A 12,120-nucleotide genomic window follows, 5' to 3' on the forward strand; every position below is an offset into this window, starting at 1 on the left:
TTCGAGGATCCGGTTTTTGTGTGCACCTCTAATAACAAGATAGAATACATACCTCTTTGATGTATAATGTCTTCATGAAGCTTGAGTGCCTAGTGCCCCAAGTGTGACACCTCAAATGGTTCACACAACACCAAATACACTTGGAATAACTTGATAGAAATCTACACTTCATGAAATCGGCTAGCCCTTCTTTTACACTCACTAGTGCCGATTTTGGTCAAGAATAAGATACATATATAGTTAGGGTTACACCATGAAAACCCTAATTGATATGGCCTTTCATTTCCATGATCAATGGGTACAAAACACCATGGAGCATCATATGGGTTTAGCCCAACTAGATATTCCATGGAGCATTAGCCCACTATATAAGTATGGATGATTTACACAATCAACCCATATATTTAATTAGTCTTCTTTTGATCACTTAATTAATCCTATATTAATTCTTGATCAGTACTAATTAAATAATCTTATTAATATTATTAATATACTAGAACTTATAATATATTAATAACCATAAGTGTCTTATTTCTCTAATTTAGTCTATCCAAGTGCATGATGCCATGCAACCCAAATAGACCATGCCGGGTCGGGTTAAGTCTTACCAGTTATGGTTATGGACTTAGACATTAATCCACCAGTCTCCCACTTGGATAAGTCTAAAACTATTATTGCGTATGACTTAAGGAACCGATCAGCAATCGTAGCACTCAAAAGCTTCTGTCGAACTCTGACCTTGTCGATGAACTCCGACCTTTGTCAATGACTTGTCCATCAGATAAGGGATCATATATTCCTCCATTCTTGATATCATATGGACTGAGACATGGATTATAATCATTCTCTCTGTCCATTTGTTGTTTCCCGATTTCCGATTTATGACGACTGACTAATTGAACAAATCAAATCAGTCCTGGCCCGGCCGAGCACTTCCATTTGTCATCATCAAATCATCGAGGGGCCCACAAATATCGCTTTTATCCCGAAGGTAAAAGGAATGGATAAACTTCGACTCATATGGCTTGTTCTACTACTTGTTGAATCATACACTTATGCTCCCACTAGCTTTGACATGTACTCAGAAATCAGCTCGACTTCTAGAAATCAATAATTTATTGACTTTCTTACGAAAGTTCAGACTTCTGATACTAGATTGCTTTGATAAAACTTTATCATAATCATACACCTTTTCTTAGATAGCTGAAAGGTGTGTCTAAACAATTTTTAAGAACTATGAAAAGGGATGTCGTAATCATAGTCACAATTGTTTAGACCTTTGCCACTTCTCACAAGTCCATGTTAGTGTGCCGGTAAACCACACACGCTCCACTAACGACTTTGAGAATGCAAATATTACAATTGCTATCTAGCTAAAATGTACTTAGTGAAAGTGTTTCCTCACCATCATTTTCATGAATCGGAGAGAAACCTTATGACACTTAGATTTAATGGTGTATGTGTTCTTATACATGTGAATTTTCAAAACCATAGTCACATGACAAGGATAATGACAAATCCAAACTCATATGGACTAAACTCAATATAATTTTTTGCTATCTGGCAGCTCAAGGGCCTGCCATTGCTTCCAAGTTGTTATGCACCCAATTGAGAACTCTAAGAACTCATATGCAAAGCCAACTTTAACCGGAATGGGAACAGAATATTTCAACACGATAGGTTATAAACCTCAAGTTGTGTGCTAATGAAGACTTTTAAGACTCCCACTATCCTCTTGACATATAAGACTTTCATGTCAGATATTCAAGAGATAGTGCGGATTCTAATCAAGACAAACACTTCACACAATTGGCTTTAGTTGGTCTTTGTTTTATCCAAATCATCACAACTTACCAATTTCAAATGTACAAGAGTAGAAAACTTTACTCTTACATTTCCCATGTGTTTTAAACCTTCTCTAAGACATGTCACTCAAATTACAATCTTGGAGTATGACTCTAAGACTTGTATTGGAACGAAGTATGACTCATCTTCTTGATTTAACCATTTCAACAATTCAAGATTCCTCTTCCTTAGAGAACTAATTTTGATATGGTTTCTTAATCATTAAGATGATCACAAAACTGATACTAAAGCACTCTCCCATCTTTTCAGATTTGAGAAACTTTTATCTTTCTGCCTAAGTTGATTCTTGTTATTCGCTCTACCTTACATTGGAACCTTTTTCCAATGTCTCGGAATTACACTTAAGCTTGTAAGTATAATCATATTTACCGAGCTTTAGTAAACTATGACGAATAGTCTTATCGATCTTTGTGGTGGACTTGACCAGTGCTCAAGAATGTGTACTCAATCCCTTAGTTATTTACATGACTCACACATCCACGTGAACAAGTAATTAGTCTTAATTTTCCAATACTTGAAAGTTCTCATTCATCATGCTATACAACTTGCATGATTCCAAGTTCTGGTCCAATTGAAACTTGGGTGATGAGAATCTTTCCTTATTTGGTAAATTTAGACATTACCACAAATGAAAGAATCAATTTCATATTTCCACTCTTGCTATTAATGGAATCATATAAGAAACAATTTTTCCTCAAATGCCATTGTAAGGATATTTTAAAATAAATAAAATCATCATTTTTCCTTTTATTTTAAAACCTTTGCGGAAAAACTATCCTTACAATCCATATGAAAACTTGTTGTTATCTATTCCTAAGCAATGTCTCATAACTCCTAAGAAGTAGCTCAAGAATCCAATCTTCAAACTATGCGATAGAAATCCATCTACGCTATCAGATTCAACATATTATTTCTTTAAGTTTCTTTACTTTTCTTTGATTCTTAAAACATCACCATGTGACCCAGTCACATCATGTATCAAGAATCTCAGAATAGAAACTTAGCAGAGTTAGATAATGGACTTTACCTGAAGTAGAATCAAACTTATTGACTTTAACATCCTTAGGTAAATTGGCAGCTTCGCAACTAATGCCCCTTCCTTTGGCAATTTAACATATGGACGCTTTGGTAATGGAACATGGGACTATCACACACTTAGCCTTTCTCTTTACCATTTGGTCAATCGAGTTGACTATGGCCGATCCCTTTCCATTGGGAAGAGAGAGCTTTTTCTGGATTTCCAGTGTCACCATTGTCAATGTCCATAAAGTTTTAGGATGATGATCTTAGCAAATAGATAAGATCATTAAGGGTCTTGTCAGAGTCTGTTTCATAGGAGTCCCAAAGAAACTCACTATGTGACTTAGAAAGTGATTGAACCACCAACTTTCTCAAGACTTTGACACCCAACTCTCCCAGCTTGTCAATATGTGAATACATCTCCAAGATGTGATCACACCTAGACCTTGCCTTGCCAATAGGGCTTGAGTGACCATAACCTTGTGGGTTAGGGAGAATAATTGGAGGAGGTGAAAGAAGTGTGATTTCCATGGGACATCATCTTCATTTAGGAAAGCTTGTTTCAAGAGATTTGGGAAGATCATAAATGTCTAAACCAAACATCTTTTGGGAGATATTCAAGATAGTTGATTTTAAGTCCTTAATATGACACCCAATATGAAATATTAAGGCTAGGACCCTACAAACTATTTTATAACTTAGAAGAGGGATGTCGTAATCCAAGCTATAAAATATTTGAAGGTAGGTGAATGACGATTCACCAATTTCCACCAAGATAAACGAAATGTATTATTAGGTTTTAATTAGATTTGAAACTCCTAGATCTTTGAGATTCATTGAATTGTTCAATGGCATGTTTCAATCTCGAGTGTGCCCTTCAGGTTTTGTGACTGGGATGCCGAGGATCACAAAACAAGGTGTGAATAATCATGAAAATTACTTGGTACCCTTAAGTGTTTACCCCTCAATTGATGTGCCGGTTAACCACACACGCTCCATCGATACTATGATAAACATTAAGTTACCCTTTGCCTACCTTGTTAAATACGAGTTAGTGTGCCGGTTAACCACACACGCTCCACTAACCGACTTAAACAAAGTGCAAAGTGTAATTTCATGGATTAGCACCTTATTCACATTTTCCTAAGTAACTAAGATTGGGTATTATTAAGAGTTTAGTTACTTAGTATTTATCATTAATACTTTTAATGAAGGGAGAATTATAGTCCTGTCAAAACCATTCGGCTAACGACCCTCCACCAGTCAAGGAAGCGGTGGGTGAGAGTGGGCACCCATTTAACTGCCATTTTATAGGCAGTAACCTTATACCCCCCTTATAGACCGGCTTCGTGAACGAGGCCTACTAACGGTAAGACTGACTTTACTCTTATACATACATATATATATATATATATATATATATATATATATATAGATATATATATATATATATATATATATATATATATATATATGTATATATATATATATATTATTAACTTATAATATTATAAGGTATAAGGGTTGAATTTTAACTTTTAAAATTCTAAGGGTTAACTTGGAATTAAAGTATTCATAAGTGAAAACTTTTCAAATTCCAAAACTTGAGGGCATGTTTTGAAACTATTCAAAACTAATTAATTCCATAACTTTTGTGTTTAAAGTAGTTTTAATCCAAAAACTCTTCAAGTTCCATAACTTGAGGACAAGTTATGGAAGACTTTAAACTAATAAAAGAATTAACTTTTCTTTATTTTATAACTTATGGAATTAATTAAGGTTACATTTTTTTTATTTAATGATGAGACTCTTGGTCCTCCATAACTTGAGGACAAGTTATGGAGTCATAAAACCATTTAATTAGAACTAGACTCTTCATTTTGTAACCTTTGCCAACTTTTATGAGTTTTATGAAACTTAAATGTGACTTTTCATATAACTTGAGGGCAAGTTACAAAAACACATTTTAGAATTAACTCTTAGATTAATTTGGATTGAAAACAATAATTTCACATAACTTTCTATTAATCTAAGTAACTCATAAGAATAAGATAATTCAAATCAAACTTCTTCATGTAATTAGTCTAAACCTTAAACTAATACAAAACATGAATCTATTGACAATTATCTATGAAATTGGATTAGCATGATCATTACCAAATCAAAAACAAGTTTATAAGTCCAAAAACATCTTAGGGTAATGTTCCTAGTCCAATTTCAGCCAAAAAAGTCGAATATATGCTGTCTAGGGGTCCAACTCGTCGACTGCACGAACCAACTCAGCGATTTGGGTGCATTTTGCCTTGGACTCGACGAGTCTGCTGAGCAGACAGCATCAAAACTCGATTTTTCAGCTACTTTTGCAAGTATAACAAGAAAACAAGCCTAGGCTCTAATACCACTGTTGGGTTTTGAGCATTCTAACACTCTTAAGTGTACATGCAACCCTAAATACCTTGGATCTATGTTTTCTCTATTATACATGCAAATATGAACATCCAAGGTATGATCCTAATCTAGCATACAAAACAACTAATATAACAAGATAGAATACATACCTCTTTGATGTAGAATGTCTTCATGAAGCTTGAGTGCCTAGTCCCCCAAGTGTGACACCTCAAATGGTTCACACAACACCAAATACACTTGGACTGACTTGAGAAAAATTTACACTTCATGAAATCGGCTAGCCCTTCTTTTACACTCACTAGTGCCGATTTTGGTCAAGAATAAGATGCATATATAGTTAGGGTTACACCATGTAAACCCTAATTGACATGGCCTTTCATTTCCATGATCCATGGGTACAAAACACCATGGAGCATCCATAGAGCATCATATGGGTTTTAGCCCAACTGGATAATCCATGGAGCATTAGCCCACGATATAAGTATGGATGATTTACAAAATCAACCCATATATTTAATTAGTCTTCTTTTGATCACTTAATTAATCCTAGATTAATTCTTGATCAATACTAATTAAATAATCTTATTAATATTATTAATATACTAGAACTTATTGTATATTAATAACCATAAGTGTCTTATTTCTCTCATTTAGTCTATCCAAGTGCATGATGCCATGCAACCCAAATGGACCATGCCGGGTCGGGTCAAGTCTTACCAATTATAGTTATGGACTTAGAAATTAATCCAACAATTATTTGACTTTTACTGATGATTACAATAGATATGGATATGTCTACTTAATCAAGCATAAGTCAGAGATTTTCGAAAAGTTTAAGGAATTTAAAGAGGAAGTCGAGAATCAATTGGGCAGGAACATTAAGATACTTCGATCCAATCGAGGTGGTGAGTATCTTAGTTCCGAGTTCCTCGACTATCTTAGGGAATGTGGGATTGTCTCACAATTGGCACCTCCCAAGACACCGCAGTTGAATCGTGTGGCTGAGAGGAATAATCGAACCTTGTTGGATATGGTTCGTTCCATGATGATTCGAGCTTCGCTACCAATCTCATTCTGGGGGTATGCCTTAGAGACTGCCGCCCATATCCTTAATCTAGTCCCTACAAAGAAAGTTGCCAAAACTCCTCATGAGATGTGGACTGGTAAAGTACCCAAACTAGACCACATCAAGATTTGAGGTTGCGAGGCTTTCGTGAGACGCGAGACTCATGATAAGCTAGAACCCTGAAGCGAGAGGTGTATTTTCATCGGCTACCCACAAAGAACCTTTGGTTACCTCTTCTACAGACCTAGTGATAATGTGCTCTTTGTAGCAAGAAGAGGAGTCTTTCGAGAGAGAGAGTTTATAAGCCAAGGAGACAATGGGAGGCAAATTGACCTTGAAGAACTTCAAGAGTCAAGTGGTGAAGGAACTTCAAACCCTAGCCCTCAACTTGAGGAGGAAACTCCTGTTGAGCCTATTGACGAGTATGTTCCTCTGAGACATTCCACGAGAGTTAGGAATGCACCTGAGCATTACTATGGATTCCATATTACTGCGGAAGGTGATACACTTATCAGTGATGAGACACTGATAGGTCTGGATAAATCTAACAGTTATGCGAAAGCCATGGCAGGCCCTGAGTCAGCCAAGTTGAAAGAGGCAATGGACAGCGAGATACAGTCCATGTATGACAATCAAGTTTGTAACTTGGTTGAGACTGTAGCAGGTCGTAAGACAGTAGGGTGCAAATGGATCTTCAAGAAGAAGACCGACATGGATGGTAATGTACACACTTATAAGGCTCGACTGGTTGCAAAGGGCTTCTCTCAAACTCCTGGATTAGATTATGAAGAGAGCTTGTCTCCAGTAGCCAAGATTAAGTCTATTAGGGTTATGTTAGCCATAGCCGCATTTCATGACTATGAAATATGGCAAATGGATGTCATAACCGCTTTCCTTAATGGAAAGTTGGCTGAAGATGTTTACATGAGTCAGCCAGAAGGTTTTGTCAGTAACGAGTACCCTAATAAAGTGTGTAAGCTTGAGAAAACCATTTATAGATTAAAGCAAGCACCTCGCAGATCGAATCTTTGCTTTGATGAGAAAGTCAAGGAATTTGGCTTTTCTAAGAATGAAGATGAATCTTGTGTGTATGTCAAGGCTAGTGGGAGTATAGTTAGCTTTTTGGTATTGTATGTGGATGACATACTACTCATAGGAAATGACATCGCAACTCTGCAGGAAGTTAAGTCCTGGTTTGGGAAGTGTTTCTCTATGAAGGACCTAGGAGAAGCTGCCTATATTATAGGGATAAGGATCTTAAGAGACCGGAGTAAAATACTAATTGGACTTAGTTAGAGTACCTACTTGGATAAGGTGCTGATGAGATTCAGCATGCAGGACTCCAAGAAATGAGAGTTACCCATCCAGAGTAATGCCAGATTAAGTAAGACACAAAGCCCTAGTACTGAGGATGAGATAGCAGAAATGAGTTGAATACCATATGCTTCGGCTGTAGGATCGATCATGTATGCTATGACGTGTACTCGACCTGATGTAGCCTTTTCCTTGAGCATGGTTAGTAGGTATCACGGGAACCCTGGCAAGGCACGCTGAACTGCGGTAAAGAATATCCTCAAGTACCTACGAAGGACTAAGGATTGGGTCCTTATCCTCGGTGGGAGTGATGACTTGAGAGTTGTAGGGTATAGTGATGCTAGCTTTTAGACTGATAGGGATAATTTCCGCTCTCAGTCAGATTGGGTCTTTACTCTAAATGGAGGAGAAATTTCTTGGAAGAGTTCCAAGCAAGAGACAGTGGCTGATTCAACTTGTGAATCAGAGTATATTGTAGCTAGCGAGACAACAAAGGAGGCGATATTGCTGAAGAACTTCATTGGAGACCTTGGAGTTGTACCAGCTATTAAAGAGCCAGTGGAAATTTTCTGTGATAGTGAAAGTGTTGTTGCCTTAGCCAACGAACCAAGGGATCACGGGAGATCCAGACACATCGACAGAAAATACCATTTTATCAGACATCGAATAGAAGAAGGACTCCTCGTGGCAAAGAGGGTATCGTCAGATGAGAATCCAGCAGATCCCCTCACGAAGGGACTGACTCGGGTTAAGCATCTCCAGCATGCTCGGAGCATAGGGCTGAAGGGTGATATTAGATTTAGTAGGTAGATAACCTCGAAATTTGTAAAGTGTAATTGGCATTAGATGATGAATAAAAGGTGTTTTATTTATGAGTAAAGTGTTGCTATCTCTTGTCAATCGTTTATTATATTTCTTTTGCATGTTTTGACTTCCAGAATAATTATGTTTGGTATATCATATTATTCAAACCCCCATAGTCGATCATATGTTGGAAGTAGGTATGAATCAAGACTGTCATGATTGGTTGCAGAGGTCTAAGGTGTTAGACATGGCTACGACAATCATGAGTGCTCATAAGTTATGAGCATTGGACTCAACCCACGCTCACTGGAATCACTTCATGGAATTTATCTCGAGTGATTGTGAGACAGTAATATCATATAAGTCTTCAAACCTAAAGATATGATTTGTTACTTACGAGTTGGTTATGCACTGATTGTACGAAAACGCATTGCTAACTCAATGTTATAAACGTACTTTTGTGTATAATTCAATGAGTGGTAGAAAAATGTATGAGTCGAAGTTTATCTGTTCCTTCTTGGATTAGAAGCTGATATCTGGGCCCCTCGATGATTTTGTTTTGACCTATGTACTAGGCCTAGTCAGAACTAAATTGATATGTTAAATTAAGTTCTTTGTCAAACAAATTGGGAAATAGGGAAACAAACTGCTAGACAATAAGTAAGACCTTCTTCCATGTATTTGTCTGGCTGATATCGAGAACAGAGGATTATATGATCACTTATCTTCAACGGCGTATCAACATCTTCTCAGTTGCGATAGACCTTGAAAGAGCTATGATTGCTGATCGGTTCCTGAAGTATTGCAGTTATAGTTATTAGACTTATCCTAAGTGGGAGACTGTTGGATAAGGTGTCTAAGTCCATAACTATTTCTGGTAAGTACTTGACCCGACCCGGCATGGTCCATTTGAGTTGCATGGCACCATGCAATTAGATAGACTAAATGAGAGAAAATAACACTTGGAGATTATTAATATATTATAAGTTCTAATATATTAATAATATTATTTGATTAGTTTGATCATGAATTAATTTAGAAATTAATTAAGTGATGAGAAGATAACTAATTAAATATATGGGTTGATTATGTAAATCATCCATATCTTGTATAGTGGGCTAAGAGGCTCCATGGATTATCAAGTTGGGTTCCACCCATAGAATGCTCCATGGATGCTCCATGGGAGTTACAAACCCATGGGTCATGGAAATGACGATTCATGACACATTAGGGTTTACATGGTGTAACCCTAGATGTGTCAACACTATATAAGAGTCCCATTCTCCACCAAAATCGGCTACACATGTGAAACAAGAGGGCTAGGCCAATTTTAAGAAGTCTATGTTCTCTCAAAAGTCATTCCAAGAGTATTTGGTGTTGTGTGAAGCATTTGAGGCATCACACTAGGGTTGCTAGGCTCATAAAGTTTCAAGGAACACTTTCAACAACACGGTATGTAGTTCTATCTTTTATACAAAGAAAAATTGTACCCCACGTATGCTAGATAGGTTCATAACCTTGGAAAAACAACTTTGCATGATAATTAGACAAACATAGATCAAAGGTTATTAGGGATGCATGTACACTTAGGAAGTGTTAGAATGCTCAAAACCCTTCAAATTTATGTTAATAAGTGTAATAGACTTAATATTTACCAGTTGGTATTTTTGTTCCCATTCAGTTGGGCTTTTGATCTATATTGCATGGGTTTCTCATCTCTTATTCTATAGGAAGATGGGAGTTGGGCTTCTTCTTATGAAGTCCAAAGTTCTTAAAGGAATTGACAGCCCATTAACTTGTTTTTACAAGTTCACCTAAGCTTCTTAGTTCCCCTCCTATTCTACAAGTTGGTGGGAGATGGTTTTCTTGCAAGAAATCCATAATATAGCACCATGTGCTTCTCATCTGAATTAACGGCTTTCATCACCACGTGCAATCACAAGTACAACTCAAGTTTCTTGAGTTCCACTCCGCCTATTCTACAGGTTGGTGGGAGATGGTTTTCTTGCATGAAATCCATAGTATAGCACATTCTGCTTTGCATCAGAATTGACGGTATTGATTTTACTTGTTATTGCAAGTGCAACCTGTCTCTCATAGGTTCCCCACCGCCTAGTCTATGGGTCATGGTGGGAGTTTGACTTCATCTTATGAAGTTCAAAAATCTAAAAGGAATTAACGGATTTTATCTTGTGAATACAAGATTGCCTAAGCTTCTTAGGCCCCCACCACTTATTCCATGAGTCTTGGTGGGAGTTGGACTCATATTATAATGTCCAAATGGTTTCAGCACAGAATTGATAGATTCGATAGAAGGTAAAATCATCACGTGCAAATAAAGGCGAATAAAAGATGTTTGGTAGATTGACCACGTCTCAGTTTTTTCATCATATCTGGCTCATCGGGACTCCGATTTAGGCGATTCAAGATGTTTCGGAAAAAACACACAATTATCTACAAGTTTGAAGTTTTGAGTTTTCACTGAATCAGTCATTTTCCTGCTCATAGTCGCCGTTGAAGATGAACTTGGTTTCATGTTAGAAAAAATAAAAGCTGAAAATTAAAAATTTAATTAAAGTGAAAGATCAAGGGCTAAAGTTGTACCGAGCTGAAAAGTTGATGCCTTAGGGGGTAATGCTGCTCAATTCTTGAAAGTTGGAGGATCATTCATGCACTTATACTTTCTCTCTCTCTCTCTATGTGTGTGTGTGTGTATATATATATATACATATTATATAGAAGTAAGTTCAAATAAAAACAGTAAATGATGTGAGAACGTAAAAACACTATGTTTATGTTATGATTTTGTATTGAATTTTGTATATGCGCATTGTCGATACAAAATTTATTGCAGAATAATAACATAAAAAGTTTTTTTACGTTCTCACACTATTTACTGGTTTTATTTGAACCGTCTCATAATAAATGAAGGTTTTTTGTCACATTTCATCTTCTCCTTCATTTAGACACATGACGTTTTCTATATTTTTAAATTTTCTATTTTCCATTTGTCATTTTATTGTATATTTCATTTTATTATATTAAAATTTCGTATTTAAGATGTAAGGTAATATATATGTAAAGTATTTTTTAAAAATGGTTTGTATATGTAATGTATTCAATACATTAAAACCTTACTAACTTTAATAATTTAAAATTTTTTCTAATTTTTCTTATAAATTCAAACTTTTTCAAATTATTAAAATTTCATATTTAATTTTTTTTTTAATTAAACAAATATAATACATAGGTCTAACACCTACTATCTATATATATATATATATATATATATATATATATATATATATATATATATATATATAATTGTTTACGTGATCGAACGAGAGAAAGAAGACATGGACGAAAAAAAACCTAGAGATCAGCCGCCATTCCTTCAGCCACCACGATTGTTGCGATTCAAGAGGCAAACATGAGCTTTCTTTTGTTGAGGGGGCTACGCACCTAAGCATACAACATAAGTAATTCAATTTAGTCTCTCTCTTCCGAACTCTTCTGTTAATTTATTTATTTTAGTTTCTTTTGATATGGTTACATTTAAATTATCGTGTCTTAGACTTTTAGTAGTTTCTCTTTCCTTTATCTATGATGTTTAAATTTTGTTCATTTACTATTATCAATTT

The sequence above is a fragment of the Lactuca serriola genome, chromosome 4 (assembly GCF_051521515.1).
Source record: "Lactuca serriola cultivar US96UC23 chromosome 4, Lser_US96UC23_V15, whole genome shotgun sequence".
NCBI classification, from domain to species: Eukaryota; Viridiplantae; Streptophyta; class Magnoliopsida; order Asterales; family Asteraceae; genus Lactuca; species Lactuca serriola.